Raw genomic sequence first — 26,032 nt, forward strand, 5'->3', positions numbered from 1 at the left:
TTCAGTCCAAGCAGCTATTCTCTCTCCAACAGCACGTGGACGACTTAGAGAATAGAAATCGAAGAAATAACCTGCGTATCAGGGGTCTGCCGGAGTCAATTGCCCCTCCTGACATACCTTCAGTCCTTATTTCAATCTTTAATAATCTACTAAAAAGACCACCCGGGGCCCCCCTGGAACTTGACAGGGCCCACAGGGCATTACGCCCCCCGGACCCAGGGGACCCCCGCCCGAGAGACATTGTATGCAGGGTGCACTATTTTGCAGCAAAGGAAGCTATCCTTCAAGCAGCTCGAAAGAAACAGTCCCTAACGTACAATGGATCTACAATACGCATCATGCCGGATCTTTCGAGACACACCTTAGCTCAGAGGGCGGTTCTCAAACCCTTGTTGGATGTCATTAGAGAAAGGGGTCTCCCGTTTCGTTGGGGTTTTCCCTTTTCTCTGTCGGTACAAAAAAATTCAAGATGGTGGGTAATGCGGTCACCAGAAGACCTCCCATCCTTTACCTCAAACCTGGGTCTACCCCCAATCTCCATCTCTCAATGGCCCACCACCTTGCTCCAACCGTGGGTCCCAAGGGAACGCCCAGCCCCTCCCCACGCAAATCCATCCCCCGTTCATGCAAGGGGACTCCCCCCGAGAGAGACTCGGGACCGGAGATTGGGCCGTCCGAGATAAAGGTCAAGATATCGGGGACTACCCAATGTATCGTAAACTTTAACTAGCTAAGTACATAGACTTTACTTTCTAACCTGCCGAGTGCCTAAGGCCCTTATTACTCAAACTTTTGATTATATGCGCCAGTGTTTATGGTAATCTCTAATGTTAACAGTATACTACGGAGCTATCAACGGTTATGTCTGATCTTTTTCTCCCCCAAGTAGGTCGGGACCCTCTGTCTTGCCCGGGTGAGGCGGACAAGCTCCCCCGGAACGTTTGTTCTCAGCTAGTGTATTGTGCGGGAGCTATACCCCTGCTGTTTTCTCTGCTTCAACTCCTATTCTTTTTACTCTTCATCTGCCTTTCACAGTTCACACTTCCTTCTCCCTCCCCAAATGGTGGCCGAGACGGGCTAGTCCGTCCTTATATCTCATGTACCTATAACACTTCAATCTTTTACAGATGGCCAACCTGACAATCGCCTCCTTCAATGCTAAGGGTCTTAACGTGCCGGAGAAGAGAGCACAGGTCCTCTACCACTTCCACAAGCACAAGGTGAAAATAGTATGTTTTCAAGAAACGCATTTCAAACAGGGACACGCCCCTATCTTAAAGAACAAGTACTACCAAACCTGGTTATTTTCAGATAACCCAGAATCCCGCTCAAAGGGAGTGGCGATTGCCATTCACAAGTCTCTTCCACATCAAATTATAAACTGCACATCAGACGGTACGGGACGGTATATTATCCTCTCACTAATAGCTGGAGACCAAACATTCACAATCATAAATGCTTACGCCCCAAACCAGAGACAAGATGACTTTCTGGCTAGCCTTGCCGACACTGCGATGCCCCTAATTAGAGGTACAGCAATTCTCTGTATTGACCTTAATGCTACTCTGGACCCTACATTAGATAACTCCAAGGGGAAGTCCAGCATTTCATACACCACCATCAAACGTATCAAAAGGGTTCTATTAAGTATCCAGTTGTTTGACACTTGGAGAATAACACATCCGTCAGATAGAGACTATAGTTTCTACTCGCACTCACAAGACTCCTACAGTCGTATAGACTACATCTTCATACAGCACAATGCTCTCCCTTGGGTCCGACAGACTGGAATAGGCAGCATATTGTGGTCAGACCACGCCCCAGTATACTGTGAGGTAGAGGTTCCTTCCCTCCCAGCCCCTGCGGGAACATGGCGGCTTAATGAATCTTTGCTCATGGATGAGCTCTGTGTTTCTGATGTGCTGACCACGATCACTCATTTTTCAGAGGATCATTTGGCAGACGACACAGCCCCCACGTTTAAGTGGGAGGCACTGAAGTGCGTCTTGAGGGGCACTTTCATCAAACATGGAGCCCGTATTAAAAAAGAAAAAGCCCAGAATCTAACAGAGGCCCTCCGCAGGGTCTCGGGGTTAGAGCTTGCTCATAAGCGAGCTTTATCAGCCACCACCTTACAGGCCCTCTTGCAGGTCAGATTACAGGTCAAGAAATTGTTGGATGCGTCATACCAGCGCCTGTTGCAAGTGGGAAGGGGGAAATTTTATGAATTCGGGGATAAGCCGGGCAGACTATTGGCAAATGCACTGAAGGAAGGGAAAGCCCACACTCTAATTCCCTGCATTAAAAATACAAGAGACGAGATGCTCTATGCTACTCCTGATATCTCTTCTGCCTTCCATGCGTACTATTCCAAATTATACAATCTGACCCCTCGGTTTCCTGAGATAGACCACGAGCCCCCTACAATGCCCTCTCCCTTTCAACCTCTTAATCAGTCCACAATTGAGGACCTCGAGAAGCCATTTCTTCTTGAGGACATTCTGTCAGTAATCCGTGACACACCCGGTAACAAAAGTCCCGGCCCGGATGGATTCCCAGCCAAATTTTATAAGACGTTTGCAGAACAGTTAGCACCCCTAATGCTCCTTTCTTTTAACGCTATATCAGATGAGACCCCATTCCCTCCCCACTCCACGACAGCTCATGTGGCTTTGCTCCGAAAACCTGGTAAAGACCCTACCGCATGTAGCAGCTTCAGACCAATATCGTTGCTCAATGTGGATTTGAAGATCTATGCTAAGCTTCTTGCAAACAGACTCAATCCCCTTTTGCCAGATCTGGTGCACTTGGACCAAGCAGGATTCGTTCCTGGTAGGGAAGCAAGGGACAACACCCTAAAAACCCTAGACCTGGTCCAACATGCTCACACCCAAAAAATCCCCGTGATGATGTTATCGTTAGACGCCGAAAAGGCATTCGATAGAATTTCCTGGCATTCTATTTCTCAGACTTTGTCCCATGTTGGTTTTGGTCCAACCTTCTCATCTAAAATTTTGGCCTTATACTGTTCCCCGACCGCGCGTCTAAAGATTAATGGCACCCTGTCGAGTCCCTTTGATATCCATAACGGGACTCGACAGGGATGCCCCCTATCCCCATTGCTCTATATCTTAGTCATGGAGCATCTGTTGTCGGCCATCCGGCTTAACCCCGACATACGGGGGATTAAAGTTGCCACTCAAGAATATAAATGCGCCGCCTTCGCGGATGACCTACTTATTTATGTGCAAAACCCACTCACTTCCCTTCCATCCTTAATGCGTGAACTCAATCGTTTTAGCAAATGGTCCAATTTTAAAATCAACCTTGACAAATCTGAAGCCCTAAACATATCACTTTCCCAAGCAACAGTAGATGCTATAAAACCAAACTTCCCCTTCAAATGGCCACCACACGGCAGTATCGGCTACCTAGGTATCACTATCCCATCTGATGTAACCAGACTTTTCCAGCTTAATTTTCAAAACTTTCTCTCCAAACTCGAGAGGGACCTGACTGTATGGCATAGAGGCACCCTCTCATGGTTCGGTAGGATCAGTGCCCTCAGGATGACAGCCCTGCCCAGACTGCTCTACTTACTCCAGACGGTCCCGGTATATGTCCCGGCGTCGTATTGGGTAAAGTTACAGCGCCTGTTTAATCAATTTGTGTGGTCCAAGGGACGGTCCCGACTCGGGAGGAATGTCCTAACTAGGACCAAGGGGGCGGGAGGGGTGGGGCTGCCTGACTGTCGGCGTTATTATCTGGCTGCTGCCCATGCAAGGGTCTTAGACCTCTTACATAACTCTGGATCGAAGCTCTGGGTCCGCCTGGCACACGACCTGTGCCCCTTATCTATTCTATCCATGCCATGGAACTGGCCACTTCTTACCAAACATAAGATAGGAATGTCCTACACCACTAAACAAACATTACAATCAGTACACTCAATGCCACGGATTAAGCGCCTGCTCCAGACTCAGGGACCCCTCATGCCACTGACGGATAACCCTGACTTTTTACCAGGGGCATCGTCTAATAACTTTTTGGGAAGCTCAAGACAGAACCCCCTGAGACTGGGACAGGTGGCACCAGAAGGGGTTCTTCTCCCTCTTCCGGACATTGTGGGGCAGAGAGACTTCAAAATGCGGTTCTACTTTGAATATGCCCAACTTAAACACTTCATAACCACGCAGGGGCTAGACCTAACTTGTCCCTCATCCCCAACCCCTTTTGAACTTATCTGTACAGGGACACCCGACACTAGACATGCAATATCAAGGATTTATGGGATCTTGACAGCAGCAGCAGAAACACCACTTCCTCGCTTCTGTACTGCTTGGGAGGCAGAGCTCGGCCAGACATTCTCCAGGGATCAATGGGAACGATGCTTCCGCCTGACCCACAAGTCAGCGGTTGCAACGAGAATGCAAGAGACTTGCTACAAAATTCTCTCCAGGTGGTACAAGGTCCCGTCATCCCTTCATAAGTGGTGCCCCGAAATCCCTGACACATGCTGGCGGTGCGGAGCACAGGGAGGTACCATGGCCCATATCTGGTGGTACTGTCCGAGCTTGGCGGCCTTCTGGAGCAAGGTGCTGGTGGGCATCCAGGAGGTCACAGGGATCTTAGTCCCCAGTCGCCCCGAGGCAGCCCTATTGTTTATGTTTAAAATACCAGAAAAGGTGTATAAAAAGTCTCTTACCGGACATCTACTCCAGGCCGCCAAGACAGTAATCCCACGACATTGGAAAGACCCTACCCCCCCGTCCATAGAGGAATGGGCGACAGAAGTAAATGTAATACACCGCATGGAGATGGTAATGGCTCAATCGCGAGGCCAGCTAGTGGAAGCCTCCTCTAAATGGTATCAGTGGGAATCTTTTCTCTCTGACCCAAGGTTTCTTGCCCTCGTTGACCCTCAGTAAATAAGACTCTCAGCTAGCCACACCTTCCATAGTCATTTGCATTCTTTTCAGGTTCACGCCCAACAGACGGGACGCCAGCCTCGGCCAACATACTCCTATCCACATCTTTCCCCCTACGGTTCTCCCCCTCTTGTCTCCCCCACCCACTTCTGATCTACTCTTTTCCTTGTTCATCCTTCTTTACCTTTACTTTGGTTTCTTGTTCTCTATTAGTAAGTAATGTTGTTTGATTATTTCCTCAACGACAGTTGTAAAGATTACTGAGCCTGTGGCCTTTAGCCGCCGTGATGGCTCCTTGTTTATCAAAATTGTATTCAATGGTTTGCAATGTTGTTGTACTCTTTCCTTTGAAAACCAATAAAACTTTAAATTGGAAAAAAAAAAAAAAAAAGAAGTTTCAAAAAATGAATACAAATATTAAATAATATTAAGAATAGTAATACTAGTAATTTTGTTATGTATCCCCTTTAATGGGGTTTAATGTAATGGGATACTTTATGTTGTAGACACAAAAGAATAGAAGTAGTATTTAAAATGTAGTCTCGTTCTTGATGCGAGTTCTACAAGGTGATAGAATTTACTCTAATTTCGGACTATGTCCTACTAGACTCAGCTGGTTCTCTCCAGTAGTGTAGACATGGCCAAATGTCATGGTGACATTTAAGAGCCTGTAAATGACTCTAGTGGCTTCCATTTTTTTTGTAGGCTTCCAGGGGATCATGTTTCTGGAGTAATGCAGTCTGGATTTTTTTATATGCTTGGAAGAGTAACTTACACCACATGAAGCAAATTCCTAGGTTGACTCGGCAATGATATATACAGTACACAAAGGTTTGGGAAGTCTGCAGCTGTAAGGGATTTTTGGCTTGAGGCCCATGATTATGGACATTTGGCACTGTATTACACATAGGTTAGCTGTATGATAAGAGAAGTAGACTTTGCTTTTCAATACACGAGGCTTTTGACATACATTTTCTCATTAAAGATTGACGCATTGCTTCATATTGGGAGCTTTTAATAAGTATATGAATTTTCCTCCAAATTCCATATATATTCTATTAGCCAATATAGACAGATTGAGAGTGAAATTTTTAAAAAGCGTTAATGAAAACATAAGAATGCCTAAACATGGCACATGAATAAATATATATAGCTATAAAATAAAGCAGCATCGAATTGTAAACGCCTGTGGCTCTTTAAGGCATAACTTAAAGGGGTTACCTGGGACATTAACATTGATGGCCTTAGGATAGATCATCAATATTTTATCAAAGGGAGTGCGACACTCAGCACCCCCATCGACAGGCTGTTCCCGAAGACGCCGCCATCTACTACTCTTTTGTTGAGCTGCACAGCACACCTGCTCCCTATTGATTCGAATAGGGGCGAATATGTAGTACCCAGCCACAGCCACTATGCAGTTTACAGAGACTTACATTGTAAAAGTCGCTTCCAGGCATGGCACAGTGTGACCCACCCAGAGAGTCTGCAGAGCGGTGACGTCACTGAGGAGAGGAGCAAAATGGCGTTGGATCCTGGAGAGAGCGGCAGTAGATAAGAATATTAATACATACACACTCAGACTACACTACATGCACATATACACAAGTTTAATTAAAAATATCTGCCTGGAAGTGCTTGGGCTGAAAATAGCTGAAAATAAATAAAGCTAAAAATTAAGCTGAAAAGTTCCACACCAGAAGATTGGTGTCAATTGTGTAATAGACTTGTATCAATTGTGTACTAGAGCAGTGTTTGTGCGTGTGCACTGATGCTCCATTTATTCTCTCTGGGCCTGCAGAGGACAGCTGAGCAATTTACATGTGCATCTTCAGCTGTATTAATTGGGAGACAGAAGTCCCCCATTCTAACAGTTAGGCTGGACTCACACGAGCGTATGGCATCCGATGCGAGAGCATCGGATGCGATATGCTAATGTCCCCCGGCTCAGGCTCTGCTGCGAGCGTGAGCCGGGTGTCATGCGACTGTAACCCGATCTTGCGATCGGGTCACAGCTGTGAGGCTGAGTGCAGGCGCTGCGGAGGAGAGGGAGGGGTTAATCCTCCCATCTCCTCCACTGTCAGCCTGTGCGTAGATCGCACTGCACTGGGATAACATCCGAGTGCAGTCCGATGTATCTCTCGCATCCATTCACTTGAATGGGTGCGAGGGATACGGCTCTCGCAGACAATCGCAGCATGCTGCCGCTTTTCTCGCATCCAGAATCTGGATGCGAGAAAAGCTGACCAACAGCTCAACCTCATTACCTAACATTGGTCAGAGTGCAATGCGAGAATTTCTCGCATTGCACTCGTCCGATTTTCACGCTCGTGTGAGCGTACCCTTATCTATACTATGGATTGGTGAAAGCCTCTTCTTAAAGCACAATTCCAATGTCTTTATTTTTTTATTTCACCACTAGAGTACCACTTTAAATCTACCGCAAATCCCCTGTCCCCTGTCTTATATTCACCTTCCGGTATGTTCATCTGTTTTCACAGACGCTCCGATTGTTCGTCGGCAATTTGTGAGCTGCGGATACTCCAATTTTTCATGGAGCATGCTGGAGGTCACAATTCAATTCACATCTATGAGAGCCTTGTTCTGGCTCTCATAGAGTTACTCTGAGCACCTGTGACATAACGTCTGATTTCTGATTAGTCAGAAGTTATGGGCACAAGATGGCACAGAGACTGGAGCAACTCCTAAAAAAGTTGAAGATGCCGGAGGGTGAGTGTAAGACCGTGAGCAGGAGACTTAGGGGTACTTTGCACGCTGCGACATCGCAAGCCGATGCTGCGATGCTGAGCGCGATAGTCCCCGCCCCCGTCGCAGCTGCAATATCCTTGTGATAGCTGCCGTAGCGAACATTATCGCTACGGCAGCTTCACATGGACTCACCTGTCCTGGGACGTCGCTCTGGCCGGCGACCCGCCTCATTATGAAGGGGGCGGGTCGTACGGCGTCACTGCGACGTCACACGGCAGGTGGCCAATAGGAGCGGAGGGGCGGAGATGAGCGGGATGTAAACATCCCGCCCACCTTCTCCCTTCCGCATATCCTACGGGAGCCGCGGTGACGCCTGTAGGAGATGTTCCTCGCTCCTGCGGCTTCACACACAGCGATGTGTGCTGCTGCTGGAGCGAGGAACAACATCGGACCATCGCGTCAGTGTAATTATGGATTACGCCGACGCTACACCGATGATACGATTACGACGCTTTTGCGCTCGTTAATCGTATCATCTAGGCTTTGCACACTACGAACGATGCCGGCTGTGCGTCACTTTCAATTTGACCCCACCGACATCGCACCTGCGATGTCGTAGTGTGCAAAGTACCCCTTAGATTTAAAGAACCACTCCAGCGCTGAAAAAACTGGACAGGAGCTTTAATAGAAAACCTCTTCAAGTAGTACAACATGCAATTAATTATATTGGATTGTGCATGACCTGTGATCACCTTTAGTTATTAAACATGAATTGATAAATAGTACAAAAGTTGTAAATGATAGTAAGGGTACGCTCACACGAGCGTGAAAATCGGACGAGTGCAATGCGAGAAATTCTCGCATTGCACTCTGACCAATGTTAGGCAATGAGGTTGAGCTGTTGGTCAGCTTTTCTCGCATCCAGATTCTGGATGCGAGAAAAGCGGCAGCATGCTGCGTTTTGCTGCTACCGCCGTATCTCTTGCACCCATTCAAGTGAATGGATGCGAGAGATACATCGGACTGCACTCGGATGTTATCCCAGTGCAGTGCGATCTACGCACAGGCTGACAGTGGAGGAGATGGGAGGATTAACCCCTCCCTCTCCTCCGCAGCGCCTGCACTCAGCTTCACAGCTGTGACCCGATCACAAGATCGGGTTACAGTCGCATGACACCCGGCTCACGCTCGCAGCAGAGCCTGAGCCGGGGGACATTAGCATATCGCATCCGATGCTCTCGCATCGGATGCCATACGCTCGTGTGAGTCCAGCCTAATAATGTTTCTATGGAATAAAGATAAGAGCACAACGGGCAGTTTCTAAGTTCATTGACACAGTTTTGGCTGTGTCAATAACCTTCAGGTTATGGTGTCAGATCAAATGAAAATGATCAGGTGTAGTTAACCAGCAATATAAGCCCCGCTCCTTTACGCTTTTGTGCGTTGTTTGCTGTTTTTAACAGTGTAATCAGTCATTGTTTTTATGTGGTCAGTAGTGATGAGTGAGCACTACCATGCTCGGGAGCTCGGGTACTCGTAATGAGCAGTCGAACGCATGGATGAGTGTTACTCGAGTTTCCAAATATAATGGAAGTCAAGGGGGAGTCATGCATTTTTCCGAGAAATCTTCCGGAAAAATGCTCGAGTTCCCCATTAAGTTCCATTATATTCAGGCGCTCAATTTGCGCTCATCTATGCGTCCGACTGCTTGTTATGAATACCCGAGCTCCCGAGCATGGTAGTGCTCACTCATCACTAGTGGTCAGATGTTAGTTTAAAGTTCACAGTGCATTATTTAACATACTTCATACAAAGCAGTTTCGGGATATTCTTATATTGCATATAATTTTTAAGCTTTTTTCTTTTAATGCATCACTTCTGATGTAATTCTGGTGTTTTTCCATGTGACTCTATAGGACTTGTACGCTTAGAACTCATGTTTTAACTATAATGAAATAAAAAAAAAACAAAACATAAATGTGCTAGTAAAAAAGCAGTTAAAACCACAGACATAACCATACAGATTTTATTCCACATTGACCTTTATAGTCATTCAAACCAGATATAAATGTTCATCACATTGGAGGAGGGACTAGCAATTTTTATTGGAATATTATTTCAAAGACAAATTTTCATGGAAGAAAAATCTTTTATTTAACTAAATGTCTATCATCAGACTATCAAACTAAACATTTATGGTGTTGTTTTGCATCCCTGAGTTTATGTTTTTATTGATATCACTTTGAGGTAGATACGATGTTTTGCATGTTATTTATTTTTTGTGTTGTGGCGACAACTGAAAAACCGCAAATCTGGTGTTTGATTTTCTTTTTCTCATTATGCCTTTTACTGATTGGATTAATTTATTTCATATTTTGATAGATCGGACTTTTAAAAATGCATATATCAAATATGTTTTTTTGTTTTGTTTTTTTTTTTTAATTTTTAGTGTGGGAAAAGGAGGGTGATTTGAACTTTTCTAAAAAAAAATCTTATTTTTTTAAAACAGTTTTATACTTTTTTTTTCACTTTTCACTGTATTTATTAGTCTCTTTCAGTGATTTGAACCTCTATCATTTGATCGTTTGCACTATATACAGCAATACTGTAGTATTGCTGTATATATCAAAATTCATGGTATCATGTGAACGCCGGCCATGGGCTGTTTTTCACAGGAGTGCCATGATGACAGACACAGAGGTCTTCAGCAGACCCTGGGCCTCATGGCAACCCATCGTCACCCCGCGATCAAGTCACAGATGCGGCGATGGGAGTATGAAATTACACCCCAGCATTAAGTGCCTCGGTCAGAGATTGACTGCAGCATTTAACAGGTTAACAGCCTTGGGAGGAGCTCCACCTGCGACTGTTAGAAGCAGAAGATGGCTGAATAAAACAGCCATCATCTGCCGGGAAAGATACAGGTTTGACGTGCAAGCCCGCATTAAAGTCAGTGAGCCAACATATGACTTATCAGTACATCATATGTACAGAATCTAACAGAAAAAAATCACTCAAAACACCAAAAGTTAAACCAAAAAAAATAAATTTAATTAAATAATTAATTGGGCCCTATGACTTTGTTCAATTACCTTTTTGTGCCAGTGCTAAGATCTAATTTTATTACTGTTCATGATTTGTGAATTTTTGATTTATCTATATCGCACGTCACACTTACTTTTTTTACTGTACCGCTGGTCTAAACAGGTCTCACACAACGTTCACTTACATTATATATTTGTGTAGAACAAATGAAGTGAAGTGGCGAATATTCTCTCACTTAATACCAGCATTTCAACGAAATAATTGTGTTAGGATATTTGAGTAGATGTTTGACGTTATTATCGTATCTGGTCTACAGTTATCACTGATTTCGTTTTACTGCGGCATTACAATGATACTATATCATTTCTAATTGTGCTATTTTTGTCCTAGTTATCTCTGACCATGTTTGTAGCGAACTAATTATTTTCAGGTAAATGTGTCACAATTGCACACCTTGTGCTTATATGATATGCAGTGTTTAGATGATAGCCCAAAAAAGATAAAATAAAGATTGTCTCAGTAAGACAACCTATGTCAGTAAGTCCAGGTTCATTGACACAGTCTTGGCTGTCACTGAACTTCAGGTTATTACAGATGAACTGAAAACCCATAGGTGCAGTCTGACAGCAGCATAGGTCAGCATACTGCTTGTCAGAAACATCAATTTGTTTACTAAAGAAGTATTCACGAGTGCCTTTTTGATTATGCTTCTTTTTCAGCAATTACATTTTTTTAATTATCGCTGCAAAAATCATGGCAAAATATGAAATGCAAATAGATCCGTCCACTTTATACACCTTTAGCATATCAGTTCATTGACAGATCATTTACATCAGGTGTAGAGCAAAATCAAGTGAACACAATGTGCTATATGGCTCACAAAAGGAGATCGTTGTGGCATGGATTACGTCGGACCTGCAAGGGTATTTAAGGGTTTACAAATTGGAGAAATATTGTGTTTTTTAAATACAGGATTTTTCTCTGTTTTGTATTTATTTATTTTTACTTACACAATTAACAATGAGGGGGGGTCTCATATATCACTACCCATTATTAATCCAGGGCTTCGTGGCAGCTGTGTTTTTTGACAAATCGCAGCTGTCATTAACCCCTTACATTATCCTGATTGCCCCTACTCTAGGTCAATCAGGATGAGTCGGGTGAGCGCCAGGATTGGCGCATCTAATGGATGTGCCAATTATGGGGTGGCTGCAGGCTGCTATTTTTAATCTGGGGAAGGACCAATAACCATGGGCCTTCCCAGCCAGAGAATATCAGCCCAAAGCTCTCTGCTTTATATTGGCTGGGTATCAAAATTGGGAGGACCCCACGCCGGTGTATTTAAATTTTTTATTTAAATAATAGAAAAAAATGTGGAGTCCCTCGTATTTCAATACACAGCCATGAAGAAGCACACAGCTGGGTGCTGCAGTCTCCCGCTGTTTGCTCTATCTGCGCTGGGTATCAAAGCACAGGGGACCCTACACCATTTTTCCAATTATATATTTGTTTTTACACTCCACTTCGGTGACCCAGAAAGCTAGTGTGAGGTCCACCGATCACAGATGCCAGCACAGAGGGTGGGGGCGCAGTCTGACTGCAACAAATTACAGATGCTGTCACTGAGGGTAGGTGGGAAAAGCAGTGAATATTCAAAAAGCTTAATGAGCGAACCAGGAGATAGTGTAGTGTCACAGCTATGTGGAAACTCCTTAAGTATAATTATCCTGCTTTAATCCCTGTTTAGCAGCCCCCTAGCCCTTACTAACACCATTTTATAATACTTAAGTTCGAATCCCCATTGACTTACGGATTTCGGTGTCCTGACTCAAGTTTGGGTCAAGTCTGGTCCTTGTTAAATTTAGAAGGTGATGCAGAACTACACCAGGGCTTGCATACACTTCATATTTTGTATGAATGGGGATACCAGGGGTCCACAATCATAAAGTTACAGCACATATTAGAAATATGCCAAATATACCATTATTTTATGATATGGAAAACCTAAATGATAATGCTTTTAGACATTTGTAATAGTGCTTACAATGTACTTTGAAATAATAAAAAAATTATATGCCATAAATGTATAGAAGATGTGAGTTCCACTAATTGGACCAGCAGTCCAATTGGTAGACTGCAAGTCCAAAAGTCCAGAGCACCATTATAAGGTGAGGAAACACTGCACATTGTTTAAAGGCCACACAATTCTCTGTCCATCCATACACATTAATGTAAAATTAATGCAGATGGAAAGTTCTATAAATCATTATACAATAATAACCATAAAGGATCAAAAAGAGAATATTAATGAATTTCAGGCCTTAGGGTATGTACCCACGATCTGGACATGATGCGTCCTGGACTCAGCATGTCCTCTCCTGCGAGAACATAAGTACTTTCTGCAGGAGACTGAAGCTGCCTGTGCCAACGATCAAGGTTTAGGCCGCTGCGGTCTTTCTCTGTTCTCCCTGCAGAGAACACTCGCATCTCTGCAGCAATAAATTGAGTTGCTACAGCTCGGGAAGCCGCACCGCAGATCAGATCATGCTGCGGGAAAAACAAGCACAGTGAGCATGGGATTTCTAGAAATCCATCCACTATGCTTGTACTGTTTTGTATGTTCTCCCCGTGTTTGCGTGGGTTTCCTCCGGGTACTCCGGTTTCCTTCCACACTTGAAAGACATACAGATAGGGAACTTAGATTGTGAGCTCCAATGGGGACAGTGTTGCCAATGTATGTAAAGTGCTGTGGAATTAATAGCGCTATATAAATGAATAAAATTATTATTATTATTATTACTGTACAATGCAGCGTTTTGGACACAGCAAAAACATGCTGCGTCCAAAACGCGGTGAACCCTGATCATGTGCACGTACCCTTAGACACAATAAACATAATGTAAAGGTTGAGGACTCTTGGGAAAAAAACAGCTGGGCTGCAAATACAAGTCTACTGACCCTGAAATAGGAGATTGTGAAAATTGTTCCATAATGTCACAGCCTAAACCTGATAAACCAGATTGTTTATCACTACAAGTGTTTGAGTCTGTCATTAAGTAATAACTGATTTCTATGTGGAGATGATGTGTAAACTAGCACCACACTTACCCCTTACAAGTTGAAATGCTTTGACATATAAATTGCATGACTAAGAAATATGTTACTTTTGATTTATGCGAAATGCTGTAATGTGTTGACATTGTAACGTACGAGTTATGCCATTGTACCTACAGGGCGTTTAGAAGGACCGGTGAACAATTACTCCTGCATACATTGACTAAGATAGTGTATTCCTGGATGTCATGCCATTTGAAGATTAAGTATTAGTCAGTGGGGTGCCATTTTATTGGTGACCTGCATCCATGGCTTCTGCCATGAGGCAAGATCAGTATCTCGCCTCAGGCGCAGTGTGAGGTGTCTCTCAGGGAGTAGCAATTTCAGGCCCTCCTTACCCCTGGCCAACTTCCAAGGAGTGGGATTTAGCTGTTCTCCGAACCGGTTGATATAAACTGGCAGCCAGTTCAGACAAGAAGACCGCTGATCCCTCCTTTCTGCACTCAATCGTAATTGTGTCTTTCAGAGCAGATATGCGTTCCGGCGTTGCTGGTGTCATTGCTGTGCTGCAGAAACAGTGAAGATGTGGAATATAGTAAGTGCTCCATAGTGAAGCTGAAGATACAAGGGATTTTTATTGTGGTGTGGGTGGTTGGTGACAGGGCACAGTATTTGGGGGACAGTATGCATTGAGAGAGAAGTATGAGAGGGGGAACAGTATGGAAAAGGTTCAGTGAGGCAAACATTGAAGATGGGGCAGTGTGGGAGTTAGTGGGGATGATGGGCATGATGTAGGGACAATATAGTAATGTAATGTAGAGACCATTGTTGATGAGGGCAGTGTGGTGGTTATAGTTTATAAGCAGGATGATGTGTCATTTTTAGTTCATAATGGGAAGAATGTGGCAGTTATAGTTCATAAGGGAGGACACTGTGATACTTTGTAGTTCATAAGGGACGATAGTGTGGAGGCAATATTTTTTTTATGAGAGGATACTGTGGAGGAAGTATACTAAAACAGGGACAATGTAGGGGACATATTTTGTGCCGAGGGCATAGTGAGATTATTATATTTATACTGAGGTATCGGTGCGGCAAATATTCTCATTCAAATGGGGATATGCTGCAGAAGGTGAGAATAGAGGGAAGTTTGCAGAGATGAGTTGTAGATATGAAAAGTCATCATAGCTTCAGTACCAGATAGAGAAAAAGCAATGAAAATTACTCCAATCAGAGAACACATCACTTATAAGATACCTGGAAACTAAGGGGTACTTCACACACAGCGAGATCGCTACTGAGATCGCTGCTGAGTCACGTTTTTTGTGACCTCATTAGCGATCTCGCTGTGTGTGACACTGAGCAGCGATCTGGCCCCTGCTGTGAGATCGCTGCTCGTTACACACAGTGCTGGTTCGTTTTTTTATTGTTGCTCTCCCGCTGATAAGCACACATCGCTGTGTGTGACAGCGAGAGAGCAACAATCCTGAATGTGAAGGGAGCAGGAGCCGGCGTCTGACAGCCTGCGGTAAGCTGTAACCAAGGTAAACATCGGGTAACCAAGGTGGTTACCCGATATTTACCTTCGTTACCAGCCTCCGCAGCTCTCACGTTGCCAGTGCCGGCTCCTGCTCCCTGTACACGCTAAGGTAAGCGGTGTGAGCTGGTAACTAAGGTAAACATCGGGTTACCATACTCGATGTTTACCTTAGTTACCAATGTCCGCAGCTTCCAGACGCCGGCTCCGTGCAAGCGCAGCGTCGCTTGCACGTCGCTGCTGGCTGGGGGCTGGTCACTGGTCGCTGGTGAGATCTGCCTGTTTGACAGCTCACCAGCGACCATGTAGCGATGCAGCAGCGATCCTGACCAGGTCAGATCGCTGGTCGGATCGCTGCTGCATCGCTAAAGTGTGAAGGTACCCTTACTGCATCTAATCAGTACTGTGGTTCCTGTATGGTCAGCAGTCTGTTCATGGCTGAAAACAACAATTGTATCTTTTAATTATAAGGACATAATCAGAGTTGTAGGTTCTTTCTATACAATTATAAATGGTGCTGTCTTGACTTTGCAATGGATCACTGTATTAAGCTTAGTGATGTATTCATGTACTGATGGTAGTTCTTGTAATGCTCACGAGTACGAGCGGGGAGTGGACCCACTGGGCCACAGAAAACAGCACAACTGAGGGGCGTGACTTTGACACACACTGGGTATTCACCAGAGCCTCTGATGGTGAGGGCTGATTTGGTTGCTTGTAGCAACCAGGTGCCACTTGAGGAGACACGGTGCTGTGCAGCTGACCCCAGGGGTAAGGATTCTGACAGTCTCCGATGTGACGGATGCAGCCAGGATGGCTGATGCGACAGGTACGGTCGGTATGGATGAGTACAGCAACAGGTATGGCAGATACAGCTAGTATAGATTTGTGCAGCAACGGGTACAGCAAATACAGCTGGTACAGAATGGTGCAGCATCGGGTATGGCAGATACAGCTGATACGGAGTGGTGCAGCAATGGATTTGTCAGGTACTGGAACACAGATGGTATTAAAGATACAGCACACAGTAAAACAGTATCAGTTTCACAAGGGATCTCCCACCCAGCAACTCATCTCTAAAGGACAGACCATGTTGTCAGGCACCTCCCATAAGGGGAGGATGCCTTAAATACTTCCAAGTTAGAGTGTGCTGGCCCTTTAAGAATAGGTGAGTGTGTGAGCCCCAAGTGTTCTCCAAAAAAGCCTGCGTATCGTACACCGGCCTTGGGAGACAGCAGCAGGGATTGAGGATGGAACAGACACCATAGAACGGTCAGGAGGGTGAGTGGGCCGACATCCCCACAGAGAGAAGAGGGCAGGACAGTGCAGAGATGCGGTAACGGCGATACAGTTCTGGTAATAAATTCATGTACTGATGGCGCTTCTGGTGCTGTATTCATTTACTGATGGTGGTTCTGGTGATGTATTCATGTACTGATGATGGTTTTGGTAATGTACTCATACACTGATGGTAGTTCTAGTGGTGTATTCATGTGCTGATGGTAATTGTGATGATGTACCCATATACGGATGGTGGTTCTGGTGATGTATTCATGTACTGATGATGGTGGTTCTAATTCTGCATTCATGTACTGTTATTCATTCTGATTCTTACACTATAGCTATCTATAACTTGTCAGATAACATGATACATGGCTAATATAATAAAAGATTGTGCGGACTAACAAGTTAAAGGGAACCTGTCAAGTGTAATTATTAACCTGAAGAAATGGGGTTAATCTGCAAGTTAATAGCATTTAAAGCCTGCATGGTACCTGCACATTGAACCTCGCAGCCAGGAGGAAAGTAACTTTAATCTTCCTGCCAGCATTTCAGTTTCAGTCACAGGCTCATTCACCACTTTATGTTTTGAGAGCAGCGACTGTAACAGCGCTCCTTCAGCACTTCAGCACTGGCTGAAAGCAGGTTTTAATGATGAGTCGCTGTCAGTCAGTGAGGGGGGTATGGTTACAGCCACTGCTCTCAATATGTAGAGTAATAACTGAACCCCGTGCCGGTGTCACCCCCGTGACTGAAACCCAAATGCTGCCGGGAGGATTAAAGTTAATATCCTTCTGACAGTGAAGTTCAATGTGCAGGCGCCGGGCAGGTTTCAAACGTTATTAACCTGCAGACTAACCCCATACCTGCAGGATAATAGTGCTTTAACATGTGATAGGCTACCTTTAAGGATTACTACATCTGTATTTACACTGTGTGCAGAATTATAAAAGGGGTTATTCGGCTTATTTTGAGTTTTTTTCATTATTACCCTATTGGGCTACATTGGGGCAGGTAAGTAGATAGTGACCACTTACCTGCCCTGCTGTCAGCCCCTCTCCCCCGGCTCAGAGTGGTCATGTGACCGCTCCTGCCGCGATTTTGCTGCTTCCGGTCATTTCATGTCAACATGGGCAGGGCCATGTTGACATGCAAATCTGGAAACAGCATGTCGCCTCCCTGCTGTGCGACTACAGTGCGATGAGCCCTGCCCCCCTTCCCTGCACCCTCCCACATATTCCCCCGCACCCCATACTCTGCCCACAACCTCCCCCTGCACTGCTGTGGGACCCGTGACCTGGGAAAGGGGCCTGGCGGCGGCTGCAGCGGTGTCAGCGCCAGCACCGGGCCCCCTGCTCAGGATCGCACATTCAAATGTACCGGCATCACAGATCACAGATGCCGGTATATTTGAAAACGCCGATAAGAAGCAGCGCAGCGCTTCTCATCACTGCCCGGCTGTCTGTGCTCTCTTCAGCACAGTGGTGACGTCACTACTGTGCTGATATGGCCAGAGCACAGACAGCGCGCGAACGTGCAGGAGCGGCGGGGACCGAGGACGGGTGAGTATGTACTCCCTATGGGGGGGTCGGTGCACAGCCCGATGTGTGTGTGTGTGTGTGTATATGCGGTGCACAGCCCGATGTGTGTGTGTGTATATGCGGTGCACAGCCCGATGTGTGTGTGTGTGTATATGCGGTGCACAGCCCGATGTGTGTGTGTGTGTGTGTATGTGGTGCACAGCCCGATGTGTATGTGTGTGTATGCGGTGCACAGCCCGATGTGTGTGTGTGTGTATGCAGTGCACAGCCCGGTGTGTGTGTGTGTGTATGCGGTGCACAGTCTGATGTGTGTGTGTGTATGCGGTGCACAGCCTGATGTGTGTGTGTGTGTATGCGGTGCACAGCCTGATGTGTGTGTGTGTGTATGCGGTGCACAGCCTGATGTGTGTATGCGGTGCACAGCCTGATGTGTGTGTATGCGGTGCACAGCCTGATGTGTGTGTGTGTGTGTATGCGGTGCACAGCCTGGTGTGTGTGTCTATGCGGTGCACAGCCTGATGTGTGTGTATGCGGTGCACAGCCTGATGTGTGTGTATGCGGTGCACAGCCCGATGTGGGGCTGTTATTTGCAATGCTGTAGTGATGAGAGGTCAGTGCTGGGGCAGAATATACTGACAGGGACTGTGTGTGCAGGGGGCGGACAGAGGGTGGGGCTGGACAGTGAGGCCGGGCGGTGCCAGCTGTGACTTGGAGGTTCAGCACAGGAAGTGGTCAGTTTGCTGGAGCTGAATGTAAACAAGGAGCTGCAGAGAAAAAGGGTGAATTCAAGAGGAACAAAAGTTAGAAAACAAAAAATAACAATGTAGGGGTGATTTATATGACAATACAGCACAGATTAGCTTAAACTCAAAAATTTTTGTTATGTCGGACAACCCCTTTAAGCAAATGAGTATTTTGATCACATGATAATTTTTATACATGTTGTCTTACTCCAAGCTGTATAGGCTTAAGAGCCAACTACCAATTAAGTAAATCAGGTGATGTGCATCTCTGTAATGAGGAGGGGTGCGGTGTAATGACATCAACACCCTATATAAGGTGTGCTTAATTATTAGGCAACTTCCTTTCCTTTGGCAAAATGGGTCAAAAGAGAGATTTGACAGGCTCTGAAAAGTCCAAAATTATGAGATGTCTTGCAGAGGGATGGAGAAGTCTTGAAATTGCCAAACTTTTGAAGCGTGATCACCGAACAATCAAGCATTTCATGGCAAATAGCCAACAGGGTCCCAAAAAGTGTGTTGGGCAAAAAAGGCACAAAATAACTGCCCATGAATTGAGGAAAATCAAGCGTGAAGTTGCCAAGATGCCATTTGCCACCAGTTTGGCCATATTTCAGAGCTGCAACGTTACTGGAGTATCAAAAAGCACAAGGTGTGCCATACTCAGGGACATGGCCAAGGTAAGGAAGGCTGAAAAAAACTTTGAACAAAAAACATAGTATAAAACATCAAGACTGGGCCGAGAAAGATCTTAAGACTGATTTTTCAAAGGTTTTATGGACTGATGAAATGAGAGTGACTCTTGATGGGCCAGATGGATGGGCCAGAGACTGGATCAGTAAAGGGCAGAGAGCTCCACTCCGACTCAGACGCCAGCAAGGTGGAGGCGGGGTACTGGTATGGGCTGGTATCATCAAAGATGAACTTGTGGGACCTTTTCGGGTTGAGGATGGAGTGAAGCTCAACTCCCAGACCTACTTCCAGTTTCTGGAAGACAACTTCTTCAAGCAGTGGTATAGGAAGAAGTCGGTATCGTTCAAGAAAAACATGATTTTCTTGCAGAACAATGCTCCATCACATGCATCCAACTACTCCACAGCGTGGCTGGCTAGTAAAGGTCTAAAACATGAAAAAATAATGACATGGCCCCCTTGTTCACCTGATCGGAACCCCATAGAGAACCTGTGGTCCCTCATAAAATGTAAGCTCTACAGGGAAGGAAAACAGTACACCTCTCGGAACAGTGTCTGGGAGGCTGTGGTGGCTGGTGCACACAATGTTGATCGTTAAAACCTGCTTTACACGTTGCAATTTCGCATGTGATATCGTAGCGGAGGGGCGGAGATGAGCGGGACGTAAACATCCTGCCCACCTCCTTCCTTCCGCATAGCTGGACGGGAGCCGCAGGACGCAGGTAAGCTGTGTTCATCGTTCCCGGGGTGTCACACACAGCGATGTGTGGTACTCCGGGTACGATGAACAACCTGTCGTTCAATTCATGAGGAATGAACGACATGTGTGCGATGAACATTTTACCGTTCAATCGCAATTGCACGTAGCTGTTACACACTACAATGTACCTTACGATGCCGGATGTGCGTCACTTACGACGTGACCCCGCCGACACATCGTAAGATATATTGTAGCGTGTAAAGTGGGCTTTATAGATCAAGCAACTGACAGAATCTATGGATGGTAGGCTGTTGAGTGTCATCATAAGTATTTGTGGCTACATTGGTCACTAATTTTTTGGTGTTTTGTTTTTGCAGGTCAGAAATGTTTATTTCTAAATTTTGTGCTGTTATATTGTTTTACCTGGTGAAAATAAACAAGTGAGATAGGAATATATTTGTTTTTTATTAAGTTGCCTAATAATTCTGCACAGTAATAGTTACCTGCACACACAGATATCCTCCTAAGATAGCCAAATCTAAAAAAAAACACTCCAACTTCCAGAAATATTAAGCTTTGATATTTAGGAGTCTTTTGGGTTGATTGAGAGCATAGTTGTTGATCAATAATTAAAAAAAATCCTCTAAAATACAACTTGCCTAATAAGTCTGCACACGTATGTTAGGAGAATTAGTTTTAAAATTAAGCATTGTAGCATGCCAAATCCTAAGAGGTTATAAAATGCTCTCTATTAAAGGGAACCTGTCAGCTGCTACATGACAAACCATGGGCAGCATGTATCAACCACAGGCTGTACGATCACAGCCATGTATGTTTATCTCTGAAACACTGCGACATTTCAGCGAAAAACATACTTTTAATAACTGCTGAGGACCGAGCTGCGCCATTGACTAGTCATACAGGCGGGTCCCCGGCAGCCTCTCCTGTGACTGACAGCTCTCTGCTTATATGTGTGCATAGGCAGAGACAGGCTCGGTCCTGACAGCTATTAAAAGTATGATTTTCTCTGAAATGCCTCAGTGTTTCACAGTAAAACAGACATGGCTGTGATCTTATAGCCAGTGGCTAATACATGCTGCCCATGGCTTGGGCAGCATGTATCAGCTGACAGGTTCCCTTTAAGCTATGCTTGCTAATTCGAGTGCTCAAGTCATCAGATGACCACTCGTAAGCAATTTTCAATTTTCATACTTACGATCACATGTAAACTAGCTTCTCTTCCTCGTTCTCTCAGTGAAGCAGGTGCGGTAGTTTTTCACCGAAAATTTAATGAATTGTCAAACTAGTTGGCACTTCATTGTAAGGGGCACTTTGCACACTACGACATCGCAGGTGCGATGTCGGTGGGGTCAAATTGAAAGTGATGCACATCCGGCGTCGCAGGCGATATCGTAGTGTGTAAAGCCTTTTTGATACGATTGACGAGCACAAAATCGTCGTAATCGTATCTTCGGTGTAGCGTCGGTCATTTCCATAATTTGGAAATGACCGATGTTACGATTTTGTTCCTCGTTCCAGCAGCAGCACACATCGCTGTGTGTGAAGCCACAGGAGCGAGGAACATCTCCTACCTGCGTCCTGCGGCTCACGCCAGCTATGCGGAAGGAAGGAGGTGGGCGGGATGTCTACGTCCCGCTCATCTCCGCCCCTCCGCTTCTATTGGCCGCCTGCCGCGTGACGTCGCTATGACACCGCACGAGCCGCCCCCTTAATATGGAGGTGCGTCGCCGGCCAGAGCGACATCTCTGGGCAGGTGAGTGCATGTGAAGCTGGCGTAGCGATAATGTTCGCTACGGCAGCCATCACAATGATATCGCATGTGCGATGGGGGCGGGGACTATCGCGCTCGGCATCGCAAGCATCGGCTTGCGATGTCGTAGTGTGCAAAGTGCCCCTAAGAGTGCAAATGACATTTGAGTGCTCATGTGAAAACACTCGAAATGCTTAACCTGTGTTTAGTGGGGGAAGCCAAACTGAATTTTTGCTACAGGTGCTGGAAAGGCTAGAGTCGTCTTTGTACAAAAGGAATGTATTTGTGACACAACCACTCCAATAACTGTCCTGTTTCTGCGGTAATGATTCATACGCAAGAAAAATAAAAACATCAGGACTCATATGTGAAAACTCTTTTAATGGGAACCTGTCACTTGGAAAAATGCTATTAACCTACACATATGGGGTGAATCTGCAGGTTAATAGCATTCTCAACCTGCCCGATGCCTGCACATTAAACCCCACTGCCAGGAAGAAATTAACTTTATTCTTTCCGGCATCGTTCCAGTCTCAGTCACGGGGGTGGCGCTGGCACGAGTTTAGTCCCCGCTATGTGTATAGTGAGTGCTGCCTGTAACCGCCTCCCCCGCACTGACTGACAGCTGGTCAGCAGTACAGGAAGCTGTCAGTCAGTGCAGGGGACGTGGTTACAGGCAGCGCTCACTATACACAAAGCACTGACTGAACCCGCGCCAGCGTCGCCCCTGTGACTGAGATCGGAAGACTGCCAGGGGGAATTAAACTTCTTTTCCTCCTGCAGCAGGGTTTAATATGTAGGCGCTGGGCAGGTTCAGAATGCTATTAACCTGCAGATTAACCCCATATCTGCAGCAGGTTAATAGCATTTTTCCTTGTGACAGGTTCCGTTTACGGTAAACATCTTGATACTTTTGATATGTTTTCTAAAATTGTTTAGAGCTGCCACTATCTACAAATAGTGTTTAAATGAACATATCTAGAAATGATATAACACCTCTGATCATTAGTGGCAGGGCTGTATTTTGCCTTCATGCTGCCCTAGGCACTTTAAGTGGCCGCGCCCCTTAGTGACAATGTAAAACTGAGTTTTCGCACACGACATCTGTTTAAGGCAGATCTACTCTGTAGCACACTTTAAAAAGTATCAATGAGAAACGAACCCCCCCCCCAATGAGAATCACCACAGGCACATCAAAACATAGCATGAGTATAAAATATTCCCACCACACCGTCCCCACTTATACACTGTGACTGTCACACTGCCCCTAATAAACTAAAACACCACACTGCCCTCCCTTATAAACTACTGTATATGCACCACACCTTCCTCGATTATGAAATATGATCTGTACACTGTGAGGAGGGAGCAGCATGATGTGAGGACAATGTCCCATGCATGCTGCCCCCTCCTCACAATGTCCCATGCATGCTTCCCCCTCCTCACAATGTCCCATGCATGCTGCTCCCTCCTCACAATGTCCCATGCATGCTGCCCCCTCTTCACAATGTCCCATGCATGCTGCTCCCTCCTCACAATGTCCCTTGCATGCTGCCCCCTCCTCACAATGTCCCATGCATGCTGCTCTCTCTTCACAATGTCCCATGCATGCTGCGCCCTCTTCACAATGTCCCATGCATGCTGCTCCCTCCTCACAATGTCCCATGCATGCTGCCCCCTCCTCACAATGTCCCATGCATGCTGCCCCCTCCTCACAATGTCCCATGCATGCTGCCCCCTCTTCACAATGTCCCATGCATGCTGCTCCCTCCTCACAATGTCCCACGCATGCTGCCCCTCCTCACAATGTCCCATGCATGCTGCTCCCTCCTCACAATATCCCATGAATGCTGCTCCCTCCTCACAATGTCTCATGCATGCTGCTCCCTCCTCACAATGTCTCATGTATGCTGCTCCCGCCTCACAATGTCCCATGCATGCTGCTCCCTCAGCACAATGTCTCATGCTTGATACTCCCTCCTCAGTGTCCCATGCATGCTGCTCCCTCCTCACAATGTCCCATGCATGCTGCGCCCTCTTCACAATGTTCCATGCATGCTGCTCCCTCCTCACAATGTCCCATGCATGCTGCCCCCTCCTCACAATGTCCCATGCATGCTGCCCCCTCCTCACAATGTCCCATGCATGCTGCTCTCTTCTCACAATGTCCCATGCATGCTGCCCCCTCTTCACAATGTCCCATGCATGCTGCTCCCTCCTCACAATGTCCCATGCATGCTGCCCCTCCTCACAATGTCCCATGCATGCTGCCCCTCCTCACAATGTCCCATGCATGCTGCTCCCTCCTCACAATATCCCATGAATGCTGCTCCCTCCTCACAATGTCTCATGCATGCTGCTCCCTCCTCACAATGTCTCATGTATGCTGCTCCCGCCTCACAATGTCCCATGCATGCTGCTCCCTCAGCACAATGTCTCATGCTTGATGCTCCCTCCTCACAGTGTCCCATGCATGCTGCTCCCTCCTCACAATGTCCCATGCATGCTGCCCCCTCCTCACAATGTCTCATGCATGCTGCCCCCTCCTCAGTGTCCCATGCATGCTGCCCCCTTCTCACAATGTCCCATGCATGCTGCCCCCTCCTCACAATGTCTCATGCATGCTGCCCCCTCCTCAGTGTCCCATGCATGCTGCCCCCTTCTCACAATGTCCCATGCATGCTGTCCCTCTCCATGAGCTCCTAATGCTGCCTTCCTCTTTTCCATAATGAGACCTTCATGTTGCCCCACTCATGCTAAGACCACCACACTAACGCTTATGCTGAGACCCCCACACACACACACTACCCCACTCTTGATATTGACTCCCCTACATTGCTCCACTCCATACTGATCCCACACATGCTGCCCCTTCTTCACAATGAGCTCCCAATGCTGCCCCCTCTTATTCTGAGTCCTTACACTCCCCCCACCCAATCGATTTTGTCATTGCCCTATCCCTCATCCCTTGTCCTCTGTCTCTAGCATTAGCCCCTCTCTCCCACTCCCCCAGCATCAGCCTCTCTCCCCCAGCATCAGCCTCTATCTTCCCTCAGCATCAGCCTCTCTCCCCCAGTCTCAGCCTTTGCCTCCCTCCAGCCTCAGCCTGCCCCAGTCTCCGCCTCAGCCTCCCTCCAACCTCCCTCCAGTCTCAGCCTCAGCCTCCCTCAAGTCTCAGCCTCCCTCCAGTCTCAGCCTCAGCCTCCCTCCAGCCTCCCCCCAGTCTCAGCCTCAGCCTCCCTCCAGTCTCAGCCTAAGCCTCCCTCCAGCCTCCCCCCAGTCTCAGCCTCAGTCTCCCTCCAGCCTCCCCCCAGTCTCAGCCTCCCTCCAGTCTCAGCTTCTGCCTCCCTCCAGCCTCCCCCCAGTCTCAGCCTCCCTCCAGCCTCCCCCCAGTCTCAGCCTCCCTCCAGCCTCCCCCCAGTCTCAGCCTCCCTCCAGCCTCCCTCCAGTCTCAGCCTCCCTCCAGCCTCACCCCAGTCTCAGCCTCACCCCAGTCTCAGCCTCCTTCCAGCCTCCCCCCAGTCCCAGCCTCTGCCTCCCTCCAGCCTCCCCCAAGTCTCAGCCTCTGCCTCCCTCCAGACTCCCCCCAGTCTCTGCCTCTGCCTCCCTCCAGCCTCCCCCCAGTCTCTGCCTCTGCCTCCCTCCAGCCTCCCCCCAGTCTCAGCCTCTGCCTCCCTCCAGCCTCCCCCCAGTCTCAGCCTCTGCCTCTCTCCAGCCTCCCCCCAGTCTCAGCCTCTGCCTCCCTCCAGCCTCCCCCCAGTCTCTGCCTCTGCCTCCCTCCAGCCTCCCCCCAGTCTCTGCCTCTGCCTCCCTCCAGCCTCCCCCAGTCTCAGCCTCTGCCTCCCTCCAGCCTCCCCACAGTCTCAGCCTCTGCCTCCCTCCAGTCTCAGCCTCTGCCTCCCTCCAGCCTCCCCCCAGTCTCAGCCTCTGCCTCTCTCCAGTCTCAGCCTCTGCCTCCCTCCAGCCTCCCTCCAGTCTCAGCCTCTGCCTCCCTCCAGTCTCAGCCTCTGCCTCCCTCCAGCCTCCCCCCAGTC

This window comes from Anomaloglossus baeobatrachus, chromosome 1, assembly GCF_048569485.1.
Source record: "Anomaloglossus baeobatrachus isolate aAnoBae1 chromosome 1, aAnoBae1.hap1, whole genome shotgun sequence".
In the NCBI taxonomy this organism is placed as follows: Eukaryota; Metazoa; Chordata; class Amphibia; order Anura; family Aromobatidae; genus Anomaloglossus; species Anomaloglossus baeobatrachus.